At 38.9% G+C, this 15,993-nt stretch overlaps 1 long non-coding RNA gene across 1 annotated transcript; it reads right to left on the bottom strand.

Annotated features, from left to right (window-relative positions):
- Window positions 1-1,443: 1,443 nt before the first annotated feature.
- LOC103726226 lies at window positions 1,444-15,437 on the bottom strand. The gene is made up of 4 exons (XR_606888.1): window positions 15,404-15,437; window positions 14,683-14,782; window positions 3,445-3,636; window positions 1,444-1,931 (listed from the first exon to the last, which is right to left on the bottom strand). It is a non-coding gene; the product is annotated as an uncharacterized LOC103726226 (long non-coding RNA).
- Between the last annotated feature and the right edge of the window lie 556 nt (window positions 15,438-15,993).

Here is a 15,993-nt window from a genome sequence, read left to right as displayed (position 1 = left end):
CATCATTTCTGCTCACTCAAGATGCCTCCCAGTTCCTTTGCCCTGCAGAGAGACTAGGAACTGCTGAGTTTCCTTGGCTTATTGGCTACTCACTTTCCTTCCTTTAGTGTCCTCTTGTAAATGTTTCTTCCTTTCCCACTGCCATCCTGTTTGTCTTTGAGGACAGGGTGCTTATCACCTAGAAGTCCCTCTTCAGGTACTTTAGGCACAAGTTGGATCTAAGATGGCTGAAGAGACTCTAGACAACCTCCAACTTCCTTATAATCCCTCCTGCATGCCAAACAATACCTTCAGCACCAGGACTGTTGACAGTTGCATAGCAAAGACCTGGAAGAATTAGAAAGGAAGAGAAAAGAGGCAATGTCCAAATTCCCAGAAAACCTTAGTCCATTTCCAGAATGGGTATGAGCTCCTCCCTTTCTTAGTTTATCTCTCCACCCTACATTTATATCTCCAGACCCCAAAAGATGGAGACATTTATCTTCTACTTTTCCTGTAGTCTAGGCCAAGAAAAAAAGTCTCCTTCACTGCTTAATTGATGCTTAGTCTTATTATTGGTTATACAATTCCAAGAGGGGAAAAAGACCCAGTCTGGGAGCAAAGCTGGTAACAGAACCTTCTGAGAGGTCAGTGAGAAATTCCTTTCACCCCTGTGTACTGGTTGACTTTCTTCCAGGTAAGAAAGGGCCGCCACATAGGAAGTCAGAGATCAGGGATAATGGCCAACTCCCTCCTTATGCTTTCCCTTCTTATTTTACAATAATGTGAAAAACAGTGTTTCTCTCCTCCAATCAGACAGAAAAGGAACTCAATATTCAGGGCTGGATGCTCTTAGAACGCTTGCCATGTAAATCTATAATGATGAAGCATGCAAGAGGCACTCAGGAGGTGGAAGCATGAGGATCAGATTCAAAGTCAGTCTTAGCTACAAAGAGAATTTGAGGCCAACCTTTGATTCAGGAGACTTTGTCTCAAAAACCAATAATAATAGTAACAACAACAAAAAAACCAACTACAAATGCTCTGAGCATGCACAGTTCTCTAAAACCCCCAGGGGAGGACTCATTTATGGGTGGTACTCCACACGTAAGGGCAAATTTAATGGAAAAATAGACCCCATTGCAAAGGTCCTGCAGCTTTAAATTGGTAATATCCATGACCCAAAGATATGATAATATCACTTATAAAAGGCAGAGCCAGTGAAATAATTCCTGCTAAACACTCCCCTCATCAACATCTCTGAGCCAATAAAAGGAACGCCTGAAGCATCTCCAGGGTGGTCCTCATTCCCCCAGTTACCTGCACTGCTCCCCAACATATCTACGCTTCATTTTATCAATGAATACTTTTTTTTTTCATTCTTGCCCTCAAGTTTATCTGTAAAAATAGCCCAGGACACCAGCCCTCTGCAAAGAGTGGGGAGGGAGGTCACACCAGTCCATCTGTCTTTACATTGGCAAAGACCTTTATTACAGGGGCTTGGGCACCTTTGGGAGCCTCAGTTAGAGCCTGGGTCTTAGCTGGAGCTGCAGTCCCAGCCTTGACCTCTGCTTGGCAGAGCCTGCAACCCTTGGCCATGTAGCCATGAATCTACTTCCCAAGTTTGGGGTGGGTGAGGAAAGCAAGTCAGTGGAGCTTGTTGATGGGACCTTTGGCCTCTTGGGCTTAATCTCTTTGGGCTTCACAAGGGCCTGACAGCCTGGACGAGTGCACTCATGACCTTGGTGTTGTTGGCCTACATCTTCAGGCCCTTCCTGTTGTGCTTCTTGGAAAAACGCATTTTCCTCAGGAACTTGAGGTCTACCCCCTGAAGAGATTTGTGTCTTTTGACTATGGTTTCTTGATGCCATTTTCTAGACTGGTTGTGTGTGGGTGGTTCTTGGACTTGGCCATGTCTGCATGGGAACCTGGGGCTCCAGAGGCACCTAGGACTAGAAGAGAAAGAGCCAATGAATACATTTCTAAATAAATCCTTTGCTTGCTGACTTTCTGTGCCCTTTATAGAAGATTTGTTACCTTCCCAAACAAAGGACCTCATGATGAACTCTAGCAGCACAATCACACACAATCACATACAACATATGCATTTACATATGTGTAAATATCAAACATGTTACCCCAAACTTCCTCCACAAAATAAACATAAGCTTTATTAAATAATCTTTTTTGTTTTATGTGTATATATGTGTGTGAGAGAGAGAAAGAGAGAAAGAGAGAGAAAGCAAGAGAGATAGAGGAGACATGGCTTGCTACTTTCATATATATTTGAATAAATATAAAATAGAAAAATATTGAATGAAAATTTATGAATATAGGTTTAGCCATTCCATAGCTGTATATATTTGAGCAAAATACTTGATTTCTCAGCAGCAGGACAAGTGTAAGGCATAGTAATTAATAAGTGATGTTGAATGAGCATTTATAATAGATCAGGCATCACTCTAAGCTTTTCATACAGGTCACACTCATTAATAAATAATGATCTGATTGCAACTTCATGTGACAGACTATTCTTAGTCCCATTTTACACATTAGACTATTGACTCTTAGGGATAGTAAATGTCTTTCTCCAGGTCACACAGATGTAAAGTAGAACTAAAATTTTAACACAGAAAACCTCTTGTAGCGTCCTTTAATGTGTATACTCCATGTGAGATTTGTACTTAGGCTGTTCATGAGGCTTAGTTCAGATAAGGGTTCATGACAACTTGAATGTAATACAATGATAGACTAAGAAGTATGTAAATTGACCAAATTAGAGCAAAGTCATAACTCATCAAAGGATTAGCATCTGGAAGTCATTGTCAAGGGTGAAAACCATAGAGTTGAATTACCCTTGAAAATCCTTAAATTTATCACCAGGTTCTGTTCCTACTACTTTGTGATATAGTCATTCAACAATGGATCCTCTGTAAACGCCCATGGGTCCTCTGAATTTCCAGTGGCTAGCCTTTCCCTCTCTGAAACAGCATTATTGAAATGAATAGTTTCATTGTTGATGGCATACAATTGGAATCACATCCTATTAGAATCAGTACAGAGCTGTGTATTTTATCTAACTTAGAACCACTTTGTGCTGGTCAGGGCCTTCTGGAATTTTCCACCTTCAAATTTGTTACATGGATCAATAGAAGATGATTTGCAATGTGATTTAAGGACCATCTAAATATACTACTGCATTACATTAGGGTCATACATTGGTGTTCACTTTCAATTGTCCTTTGAGATTTGTCATGCTCAGTGACATTTGTTCAAGGCTATAACTATTTTGCCAAGTGACTCGATTGTTTTTATTTACTTGCCTACTTGACTTGAGTTTTCTGTCTTGCAAATGTTGTAGCCAACCAGGGCCAAGACACAATTCTTAAATCTTGCTCCTGCACATCATAATCTTCAGCTCTCACATACTATCTCCCACTATTTAGTTCAACAGAACAAACTTACCTAGAGTCACTTGTGCACCAGGGTCTATGTTTGCTATAATCCTCACTTTCAGGAACCTCCTTCACCATGTTTCCTCTTAGAACTCATGCCGTCTCTTTCTCTCCACCAGCCTAAACTCAAGCGGGTCTTGTCTCTTTCATTCAGAAGTTATTTCCTGGTGTCCCTGTTCCTGTTGCTGGCAGAGGTTTCTACCTGTGAATGAGCCAGATCTTACCTCAGCATGTTAAAAGATCCTCTTTTACACTAACACCTGAAGAGGCAGTAGCTACTAACTCTGTAATCTTTCCATTTTCTTTGGCCCAAAACTATTGTGGGTGCTTATAGTAGTCTTTGGTCTCTGGTGTCTTTACAGTTTCATTAGGACATATATGTCTGTGGAATTAATTGTCCTTAAAATTCCTGCACTACTTCCAAGATAAACCTAAATGTAGCCTGGCCACTACCCAATGATTCAGGGTCCACTGTGCCTCAGCTCTTGCGGAATTCGGCATTGATACATGCCCTCAGTCACATATGTGTGCCTCTTACGGCTTCTCCACACACTCCTGCATTTCCTTTCTTGAGCACCCCATTTCTGCGGTAAAGAAGACAGTTCTCCAGTGTCACTCTATACCATTAATAAGTTACAGGAGCAGTGCAAGTGAATATATTTTTGTAACTTCTGAACGTTATCTGAAAGAATATTGAACATCAGTAGCCAAAATACATTGAAAAGGAACAACCAACTGGTAAAAAATTGTAATAAAGTTGCATGAACATACATATGCAGAAACTGTATGAGAATAGGACAATAAAATAGAATAGGCAATCTCAAATGTCAGAGTATGTCTATTTTGGGTGTATAAAAAGACAATACATTTAAAAAATGTAAAATAATGGTTTAGCCAATAACTAATACTAGTGTAATTTTAGTTAAACAATCTAATTCTTTGCTTCTCACTATAAAGTGAAAGAAATTCCAGGAAAATATAAAAAACTGAGAATAGGACAATAAAATAGAATAGGCAATCTCAAATGTCAGAGTATGTCTATTTTGGGTGTATAAAAAGACAATACATTTAAAAAATGTAAAATAATGGTTTAGCCAATAACTAATACTAGTGTAATTTTAGTTAAACAATCTAATTCTTTGCTTCTCACTATAAAGTGAAAGAAATTCCAGGAAAATATAAAAATCTGAAAGAAACTTCAGTTAACTATTTATATATTCTGTATATGTGGGAGGTCTTTTTAGGCATAGCCTCAAAGCAGAAGCCATAAAAATATTGGGTATGTCACTACATGAATATGAAATTATGCATCAAAAGCTATCATAAACAAAACTGAAAAAATGGTAAAAATGGGAGAAGTATTTTCTAACATTTAAGACAAACAGGAGATTAATATGTTCAATATGTAAAGAATCATTCAAGCCTATAAGAAATAAACACTATATAGAAACAGACAGACAAAAGTGTAGGTAGGGAATTCACAATGAAGCAATGCAAATGGCCAATAAAAATATGAAATACCTTTAATCTTCTTCTAGTCAAAGAATATAGATTTATGTAAATTACCTCCAAGGAGTACAGCTTATTTTATATAGTTCTATGTTTCTTGAGTTTTTTTTTAAAGGGCATTCAAATAAAAGGAAAAATCCATAAAGCTCTACTATCATTTAACTTCTTTTTTTGTTAAAACTTATTTGTATTTTTCTGTGTATGTGTTTTCCCTGCATGTATGTAAGTTCATCTGTGTCATGCAAAGCTTGCAGAAGCCAGGAGAGGGCATTGGATCCCCTGGAACTCGAGTTATGGATGATTGTTAGCCACTATGTGGGTGCTGGGAATTGAACTTGACTCCTCTGAAGAGCAGCCAGCACTGTTAACTGCTAAGTCATCTCTCCAGCCCCATCATTTAACTTCTTAAGAGTGATCTTATAGGAATGCACACATTGGAGAACCGTCTACCAACAAATACATATAAAAATCTAAAAAATTGTTTTGAATTTTTGTTATTTTCATACTATATTATTTGGTGATATTTGGATCCCCCCCATCCTCACCTCCTCTTACTGTCCCTCACCCAGTTAAATGTGGCACTCTGTTATATATAAAATAAAGCCTATAAAATCTAATTTGTGTCCCCAAATGTACTTCAGTGTGGGTCTATCTATTGGAACCTGGTTAATCTAAAAAGAGTCAAAACCTTGAAGGAGACTGATTCTCCCCTTCCCAGCAACAATCAGTTGCCAAAAATTCCTTAGGTAAGGTTGGGATTTCTTATCCATTTCCCCACATCTGGTTTGAGGTTGCATGAGACCTTTGTATGCTGTCACAAATGCTGTGAGTTCATATGAGTGGCTGTCTGGCTATCTGGAAAAGTCTGCTTCCTTGTGGTCATCTACTACCTCCTGCTCTCGTAGTCTTTCCATTCTCTTCCTGAGCCTGGGAGGCAGAAGTTTGACATATTGTAGTACTCAGGGATAAGCTCTCTGCAACTTCTTGTCCTCTGCACATTGGTCAGTTGAGGGTTTCTATGTTTATCACCATCTGCTGCATAAGGAAACTTCTCTGGTGAGAGCTGAGAGATGCACTAATCGATGGATATAACAATAAATCATTAGGAGTCAGTTTAATACTATAACTATTTATTAGAAAGGTAGTATTAGGCTTTCTCCTATGTTCTGTGACCTGTATAGCCTTAGGTTCCTAGGCCTAATATCAATGTCAGGTATGGGCTCTATCTTATGAAGCAGGCCTTAAATCCAGTTAGAAAGTGACTGGTTACTTTCATAATATTCCTGCCACTATTATACCAGTGGGCATACCTTGCATGGCCAGTTGTTTGTGTAGTTTGTAGGTTTCATAGCCAGAAAGGGTGATGACTATTTTTTCCTTCAAGTGGTGGTACATTCCAGCACTATGAAAGCTAGGCAGGAGAAATGAAGCTTTGGAGTTGGTACCAGCTATGTTTCTCCTTTTTTATTCTACAGCTCATGTATGTAGTGTCTTCATCAGTAGGGTCTTATCATGAATTTCTGGTGGGTAACCAAGAGCAGACAATGGCCAGTAGTGTTTGAGGGTCTATGGGACCCCTGGTCAGCAACTTCAAGAGGGGAAATTCATTCCTGACATTAAGGTTTTATTTTGTTAGTCTATGGTGTCTAGGGGCAATGTCCCCCTATTATAAGGTAAGTCCTTTTAATTTCTTTCCTTTCTTTCTTTCTTTCTTTCTTCTTTCTTTCTTTCTTTCTTTCTTTCTTTCTTTCTTTCTTTCTTTCTTTCTTTCTTTCTTTCTTTCTTTCTTTCTTCCTTCCTTCCTTCCTTCCTTCCTTCCTTCCTTCCTTTCATTCTTTCTTTTTACCCCCCCTTTTTTGACCTTTATGAAGCAGCATCTCCATCTAGCCCCAGCTGGCCTGGAACACACTATATAGAAGAGGCTGACCATGATCTTGCAGAGATCTGCCTGCCTTTGCTTCTCAAGTGCTGGGGTTAAAGGCACATGCCGTCATTCCTAGCTTTAATATCTCTTTATAATGTATATGTATGTACTTTAAGAAACATCTAGAGTGGTAGGTTTTCATGGCTTTTGCTAAAGGCTGGTAGTGTTGGTTATCTCTTCCCATACCCCCTCCTCTGCCCTTCTTCCCATTCCCCACCCCACTTAACTACTCCTACTTTATTACTCCCATTTCCCCCTTTATTTATTTTTAATTATTTGTTATTTTTATTTTGTGTTTATGTGTATATTGCCTGCATGTAGGTAAGTGTACCCATGTTGTGCAATGCCCATGGAGGACAGAAGAGTCTGTCAGATCCCCTGGAACTGGAGTTATGGACAGTTGTTAGCTGCCATGTGGGTGCTGGGATTAAAACCTGGGTCTTCTGCAAGAACAGCCAGTATTCTTAACCACTGAGGCATCTCTGCAGTCTCCCGTTTCCTCCTTTAAACCACTGCATTCTATCATCCCTCCCAGAAAGCCTCCCCCACCTCCATGGCCTTTTTTATTTTCCTGACTTCTCTGAATTTTCAAATTGAAACATGCATATCTAAGATTTCAAAGCTGGCATCCAACTATGAGAACATGCAACGTTTGTCTTTCTGAGTCTGGGTTATCTCACCCAGGTTGATTGATTCCAGTTCCATCCACTCAATGGAGAATTCCATAATTCATTTTTAAGAGCTGAATAGTATTCCATGGTGTATATGTACTGTACCTTCATTATCCATTCATTAGTTGATGGACTTTTAAGTGGTTTCCAATTTCTGGCTTTTATGAAAAGAACAGCAAAGAACATGGATGAGCAGGTATTTCTGGAGTAGAATACAGAGTCTTTGGGTATGTGCCCAAGACTGGTATGGTTGGATCATATAGGAGATCAAGTTTGAGCTTTCTGAGGAATTTCCACACTGATTTCCACAGTGCACTGCCACCAACAGTGGATAAGAGTTCCTCTTTCTCCACATCTTCATCAGCATTTGTCATTGTTTGTTTTTAGATCTGAGCCATTCTGAGTGGAGTAAACTGAAATCTCAAAGTGGTTTTAATTTGCATTTCCCTGATGACTAAAGAGGTTGAATGTTTTTTAAAGTATTTCTCAGTCTTTGCATTTCATGTTTCGAGAGCTCCCTGTTCAGTTCCTTGCCTCACTTTTTAATTGGGTTGTTTGGTTTTTTGATGTTTAGTTTTTTTGTGTCCTTTGTATATATTCTAGATACTATCCCTATGTCAGAGGCATAGCTGGTAAAGATTTCTCCCATTCTGTGGGTTGTCTCTTCACTCAAATAATGGTGTGTTTTGGGGTACAGAAGCTTTTTAGTTTCAAGTGGTCCTATTTGTCAGTTGTTGGACTTGATGGCTGTGTTAGAGGAGACCTGTTCAGAAAATCTTTTCCTGTGCCTACAAGTTTCAAAGTACTCCCTACTTTGTTCTCTATCTGATTCAGGGTATCAAGTCTTAAGTATCTCAGTCCTTGATCAATTCAGATTTGAGTATTGTGCATGGTGAGAAATAAGAATCTAGTTTCATTCTTCTACATATCTATATACAGTTTGACTAGCCATATTTGTTGAACATTGTGGCATGTGTTTGTGCCTCCTTTGTCAAAAATAAGGTAACTGAAAATGTGTAGATTTAAATCTGGGTCTTCAATTCTGTTCCAGTGATCACTGTGTCTGTTTTTATGTGAGTACTGTGTTGTTTTTATTACTATAGCTCTATAGTATAATTTGAGATCAGGGCTGATAATGCTTCCAGCATTTCTTTTATTCAGAATTTTTGGTTATCCTGGGTGTGTGTGTGTGTTTGTGTGTGTGTTTCCATATGAAATTTGATATTACTTTTTTTTCAATTTCTGTGAAGAATTGTGTTGGAATTTAATGGGTATTGCATTGAATATGTAAATTGCTTTTGGTAGGATGGTAATTTTCACAGTATTAATCCTAATACTCCATGAGCATGTGAGATCTTTCCATCTCATACCATCTTCAATTTCTTTCTTCAATATCTTAAAATTTTTAAATACAAGTCCTTCACTTCCTTGGTCAGATTTATTCCAAGATATTTTATGCTTGTTGTGGTTATTGTGAATGGGATCATTTCCCAGACTTCTTTGGCCATGTGTTTGTTGTTGGTCTATAGCAAGGCTACTGATTTCCTGCTACTTTGCTGTAGTTTTCTGGTGGAGTGTTTAGAGTTTTTAGGTATAGAATCATTATCTTGTACAATTAAGGACAGTTTGACTTCTTCCTTTCCAGTTTGTATCTCCTCTTATCTTCTTCATTTATTTTATTGCTCTAGCCAAGACTTCAAGTACTATATTGAACATGATTGGAAGTAATAGACACCCTCGTCTTGTTCCTGTTTTTAATGAGAATGCTTTCAGTTTTTCTCCATTTAGTATGATGTTGGCTGTGGACTTTTGGTATATTGCCTTTATTATGTTGTGCTAGCCCTAGATTCTCCATGACTTTCATCATGAATAGGTGTTGGATTTTGTCAAAGGCCTTCTCTGCATCTAATGAGATGATCATGTGGTTTCTGTCCTTAAGCCTGCTAATGTGGTAGATTACATTTATTTGTTTAATATGTTAAACCAAAGCTGCATCTCTGTGATGACGTCAACTTGATCATGGTGGATAATCTTTCTGATTTGTTCATGCATTCAGTTTGTGAATATTTAATTGATAATTTTTGCATCTATGTTCATCAGAGATTGGTCTATAATTTTCCTTTTTTGTTGGCTCTTCATCTAGTTTTGGAATTGGAGAAATACTGATTTCATAGAAAAAATTTGGGAGTGTCTCTTCCTTTTCTATTTTATGGAATAATTTGAAGAGTATTGGTATTAACTCTTCTTTGAAGGTTTGATAGGATTCAGCACTGAATCCATCTGGTCCTGGGTTGTTTTTAGTTGGGAGATTTTAAATTATGTATCTATCACATTGGTTGTTATGAATCTGTTTAAATCATATCTGTCGTTTTGATTCAATTTTGGTAAGGCATACATATGTGGAAATTTATCCATTTCTTTTAGATTTTCTAGTTTAGAGGATTATAGAGTGGGTTATTAAAGTATGTCCTTACAGTTTTCTGAATTTCCTCTGTGTTTCTTGTAATGTTACTCTTTCCATCTCTGAGCTTGTTATTTTGGGTTCTATATCTTTTTTGGTTAATTTGGCTAAAGACATCAATTTGGTTGATCTCTTCAAAGAATCAACTCTTCATTTCATTAATTCTTTGTATTGTTTTCTTTGTTTCTATTCCATTAATTTCAGCCTTGATTTTATTTTATGTGTTGTTTATTCTTATTTTTCCAAGGCTTGCAGGTGAGTCAATTTATTTATGCCAGATGTTTCTAATTTTCTGATGTATGTATCTAATGCTATAAGTTTTCCTCTGAAAATTTTGTCCTAAAGGTTTCAGTATGTTGTGTTTTCATTTTCACTAAATTCTAAGAAATTCTTAATTCCCTTCTTGATGTGTCCAGTGATCCAGTTTTCATTCAGCAGTGTTTAGCTTCTATGAATTTATGCAGTCTTCCCCATTTTATTGTTGTTGATATCTGGTGTTATTTCTCTGTTCTTGGAGAGAACACAGGCTATTTCAATTTTTGTAAATTTGCAGAGACTTGATTTGTGTCCTAATATGTTGTTAATTTGATGACAAGTTCCATGGGCTGCTGAGAAGAAAGTGTATTATTTGATGTTTGGATAGAATGTTCTGTAGATGTCTGTAGGATCCATTTGATGGATGGTGTCATTTAACTCCAGGTTTTCTCTATTTAGTTTTTGTCAGGTTGACATGTCTATTGGTGACAGTAGGGTTTTGAAGTTACTCACTGTTACTCTGTTGGAGTCAATGTGAAATTTTTAGAACTAATAAAGTTTCTTTAGGAAATTGGATGCTCCTGTTTTAGGTGCATATATATTTAGGATTACAATATCTTCTTGGTCTATTTTTCCTTTAATGTGCATGAAGTGACCTTCCCTGTCTCTTCTGACTATTTTCAGTTTGAGGTCTATTTTGGTAGATATTTGAATAGTGATGCCTGCTTGTTTCTTAGTTCCATTTGCTTGCAATACCATTTTCTATCCTTTTACCCTATGGTGATGACAATCATTGTTGGTGAGGTGCATTTCTTGAAGGCAACAAATAGATGGGTCTTGTTTTCTAATCCAATTGGTTAGTCTGTGTTATTTTACTGGGGAGTTGCAACCATTAATATTGATACTGCCACTTTCCCACTTGCTTGGGGTTGAAGGTGCATTGCATTCCAATGGTTCCTTGAATTCATCATCATGGTCTCTCTCCCTGGCCCATCTTAGTCTCTTTCCCTTTTCAAGAACTAGCTTCTAAACATCTTCCAGCTCACTGCTTGTCCTGCTTCTTCTGAGAAGGCTTTACAGATAATCCCTTCTCTTCCTCGTCCTCAAGTCTAGGTGGTACCATGTCATCGAACTGCCCTCTCTCTTTGCTTTAAGGCATTTAGTCTGTACCCAGAGTGATATTTAACTAACTTTTATTTCCCAAGTTAGACCAAAAGCTGCTTTGCAGCAAGGGACTTGTCTTTGATTATTCACTTCACACATGTGCCCTCAATTTCTATCCAATACCTGACATCAGAGCAGGAATTCATGAGACACATGAACAGCTTCAGTATGAAAGAGGCATTACACAGAAACTGTGCAAATGGAGGCTTTTGAAGTTTACTTTTTATTGTGCTTAGTTCTGTGTGTGTGTGTGTGTGTGTGTGTGTGTGTGTGTGTGTGTGCGCATGTGAGTGAAGGTGCCCTTGGAGGCCAGAGGCTTTAGGTCTCCTGGAGCCGGAGTAACAAGTGGTTGTGAGCCACCCGATGAAGATGCTAGAAGCTGAACTCAGGTTCTCTTTAAGAGACAGTATGCATTCTTATTTGATCAGCTGTGTCTCCAGCTGCAGGTTTAATTTGTGTTAGTGAACATTTTCTAAATGGATTTGCACCTTGGGTAGATGTTAGAGTAGATGGCCTGGAAGACTTGGCTGGGAGCATTTGCTATGAACACTCTATGTGTTCCCCTTAACCAGGCCTGTGATGCTTTGCAGAACTCTGAATCCTAGTCACTGGCACCATCCCTTTCCTTGTTGACTTTCCAAACCATGAAACATTTTCAAAGTTTTTGATGTCTCTTAAAAAAGAGTCAGGTCCACTCATTGGTCTTTCTTATCGGTCTCTTGTTTCTGGTGGTTTGAATTTGTGATCCAAAGACTGAGGCTAAATTTTTAATCAGTTTTGTTTATTCTACCCATTCCAACGCTGATATTCAAGGAGTGTGGGTGGGAAGCTCACAGAATATCGGGTTCAGTCGGAGAAGGATGGTGAGTGGAGACAGGGAGGAGGAATCTGAAGGCAAAGGAACTGAACCAGCAACACATCTTTAGCAAACTAAATCTGAGAGGCATCTGCAACTTCTCAGTGGCTGGGGCTCAGGTATCCCTGGATGAACACATACCGTGTTGCATAGCACACTTCTGCTTTCCTGTGCTGGCCCCAGCCAGCTCAGCATGTGTGGAGAGCTGAGATTCCCAGGCCTGGCCTGTGGAGCTGTGTGTCTCTTTAAGAGGTTATTATTTTTGCAAAGCTCTAATGTTCATTGCCTATGGTTTGCCCGGGTGACTGCTTGTTAATGCAGTTTCATTGTTGCCTAGGGAAAAAGAACCCCAGCGACCCACTCTAATAACTGCTTTCATGTGGGGCCTCAGCCTCTGGGTCTGTGTAGTATCCTTTACAAATGAGCAAAAGTGGCCACAGTTATATTAGGCAACATTGCCAGAGGTCTATGATAAAATCTGCAGTCACTGCCAGGGACAGTGTGAACCCTGTCAGTCCGAGGATTAACTTTTCTGTAGCAACAGCTAAGGCTTTTTTTTTTAATGTCTCACAGCGTGCCAGGCAACATGTGCTGGTGGTGGGAGCGTGGAGTGGGGGAAATGCTTTACTGTACGTAATTTCCATTAGTTTCATAATAAATCCCCAACATGGATATTTTACTCCTACTTTAACAAAGAGGAAGTTTTAGATGGCATAGCTAAGGTTGCACAGGTGACAGATATTAACCTCCAAGGTTACCTGCTCAGTACTAGGCTACCTTTAAGATAACATGGAAATGTAAAGCCAATTGTCTTAAGGGTAGTGACCTATTGTTTCACAGGAACTAAGCCTGTTTTTCCTCTTACCTGAGATATTGCAAAGGGAGTGAACCAGAGAAGGACCCTGGGAAACTTTCATCTAGATTTTCTTTATCTTTCCTATGTAGCATATAGGTGTTGGCAAATGTTGGAATAAATTAGGAAATTTTGAACTTATCATTGCTATGTTTGTTTAGCTACCCCTGTCTCAAATTCTTTTACTGGAGACGAACAAGGAAATTTCCCTTTTTTGACAGAGTTCAACATATACTGTAAATCCTTTAAGCAAAAGCCACTCCAGTGGTTTGTTGAAAGAGAGACTGAAATTTATAATGAAACAGGTAAATGATCATACTTCATTTATCAGTTCATTATATCTCATAAAATTATGATTTGGTAAACACAGGAGTTGAAATATTCATATAAAGACAAAAACTCCTACATAATTATTAATATTAAGCACACAACAAACTTGCAAACTTGGCACCGAGTTTCCTATTGGTCAAAGTAAAAACAGAAACATCAGGTATATGATGCCAACTTTCATAAAGGAAAATACTATAGAAAAATACAGTCTTTTAAAAAAGATTTATTTATTTTTTATTTTGTGAGTATGAGTGTTTTGCCTACAGGTATATATGTGCGCCATGTGCATTCTTGATGTCCTTGGAGGCCAGAAGAGGGCATCAGATTTCCTGCAACTAGAGTTATAGACAGTTGTGAGCTGCCATGTGGGTGCTGGGAACCAAACCCTGGTTGCAAGAGCAATTACTGCCCTTAACCACTGAACCATCCCCAAGGCTGTTTTGTTGTTTTGCTTGTTTTGGGATTTTTAATTTTTTTTTTTGTTTAGTTTAGTTTTGTTTTGTTTCGAGATAAAGTCTCCTGAAGCTCAGGCTGGCCTTCAGTTTGCTAGATAGTAGCCAAGGATGAACTTGAATAATGATCTTCCTGCCTACAATTTCTCTGGTCCTGTGATTGCAGGCATGTGCCACCACACCCACTTTATGTGGTGCTGAGGATGGACATCAGAGTTGCATGCAAGTGAGGTCAGTGTTCTACCCACAGAGCTACATCACCAGCCTAGAAATACAGTTTCTTAAGGGAGATAGAGTTCTTTGGTTCTTAGATCTGAAAATGATTTCTCTGGAGGATTAAGGACAGTAGGGGCATGTGGAGGCTGCTATCTTCATCACTTCCCTGCCCACTAAATGCAGTAATATTTCAATGGAGGCTTCCATATTGTGTACAAAAAAACATACCAATGCTCAGTGAGCTAAAAGGAACTGGGCAGAAGGGGCAACAGGTTGTGAACCTTTGGTACATATTTCTGGAGCTCTGGTGAATCCAGAATTAAAATTAAACAACAAACATGGCTGAGGGGCAGTAAGATGATTCATTGTGTAAAGGTTCTTTCTGCCAGGCCTGATAACTTGAGTTTGATCCCCTGTCTCACTAGTGGAAGGAGAGAACTGACTCCTGCATGTGCTTCCCACAATAAATAAATAAGTGTAATAAAATCTTAGTACAAGGATGAAAAATATGCCTTTACATTGATCTTCTGAAGATGACGTTTTTATCAGAGACTTACCATGGTTTAGATACGATTTGCTTCCCCAAATTTCCCATGTTGGATGCTTAGTCTTCAGTATAGTGATGCTGGGGAGTACTGGGACCTAGTGCAAGTAGTCCTGGACAAAGAGATGGCTGTTAAGAGACAACAAGGCTGGCACCTCCTTGTCCTGGGATTCTGTCTTGCCATGTGTTCCCCGCCCCATTGACTCCTACAGTATGATGACACCCACCATGAGGACCTCACCCAAGTCCAAGGACATGTACTACTCAATCTTGACTTTTAACCCCTAAACTATAAGGTAATAGCTCTCTCTCTCTCTCTCTCTCCTCTCTCTCTCATCTATCTATCTATCTATCTAGCTAGCTAGCTAGCTAGCTAGCTAGCTAGCTAGCTAGCTAGCTAGCTAGCTAGCTAGCTAGCTAGCTAGCTAGCTAGCTAGCTAGCTAGCTATCTATCTAGCTATCATCTATCTATCTATCTCTCTATCTATCTATCTATCTAGCTAGCTAGCTAGCTACTTTCTATCTAACTATCTATCCATCCATTAATCCATCCATCCATCATCCATCCATCATCTATCTATCTATCTATCTATCTATCAATCATCTATTGATAGATAGATAATACCTATCCTTAAATATTTTGATACAGTCATGAAAAATGGGCTATGATCAAGCTTAAATGAAAAGTTGGACAATGGGGCTGGAGAGATGGCTCAGTGGTTAAAAGCACTTACTGCTCTTGTAGAGGACCTGAGTTCATTTCCCAGCTTCTACATGGTGGCTCATATCTGCCTGTAACTCCAGTTCCAGGGGATCTGAAACTCTCTTCTGGTCTCCACAGGTTCCTACATGCATGTGGTGCACATAAATTCATACAAACGTGCAAACACATGAAGAAAATAAAATAATTTCCAAAAGTTGGACAAAAGACAACTTGAAGGTATTTAAGGACAAATGTAGCCTCAGATAATTTCCCTAGGGGTGTTTAAGAGAGGCAAACCATTTGAAAATGGAGGTACTGGGTATATGATTGACTTTATCCAATTGTTGCCAAACTTTCCTGGTTCAGGACTTAAATTCCCGCATCTTTATTAGGGAAGGAGATGCAAAGCTCCATCTGCAGGGCAAGTACACTGTAGTTGCTATGCACTGCGTTTATTCAGGGGTAGCTTTGGACAAACAGATGCACTTTCCCCCCCGAGCCAGGGAAGGTGCTTGTGTTGACAGGGCTGTGCTTAATCAGTCCAGTGAATACAGAGCTGTTACTTACACAGGACACTCAAATGGTCAAGCATCCATCAGGCTCAGTCCCAGAAAGGGATTA

This window comes from Nannospalax galili, unplaced genomic scaffold, assembly GCF_000622305.1.
Source record: "Nannospalax galili isolate Female #2095 unplaced genomic scaffold, S.galili_v1.0 scaffold1149, whole genome shotgun sequence".
In the NCBI taxonomy this organism is placed as follows: Eukaryota; Metazoa; Chordata; class Mammalia; order Rodentia; family Spalacidae; genus Nannospalax; species Nannospalax galili.
Note: the sequence above shows the minus strand (reverse complement) of the source record. Positions and strands in the feature narration are given on the sequence as shown.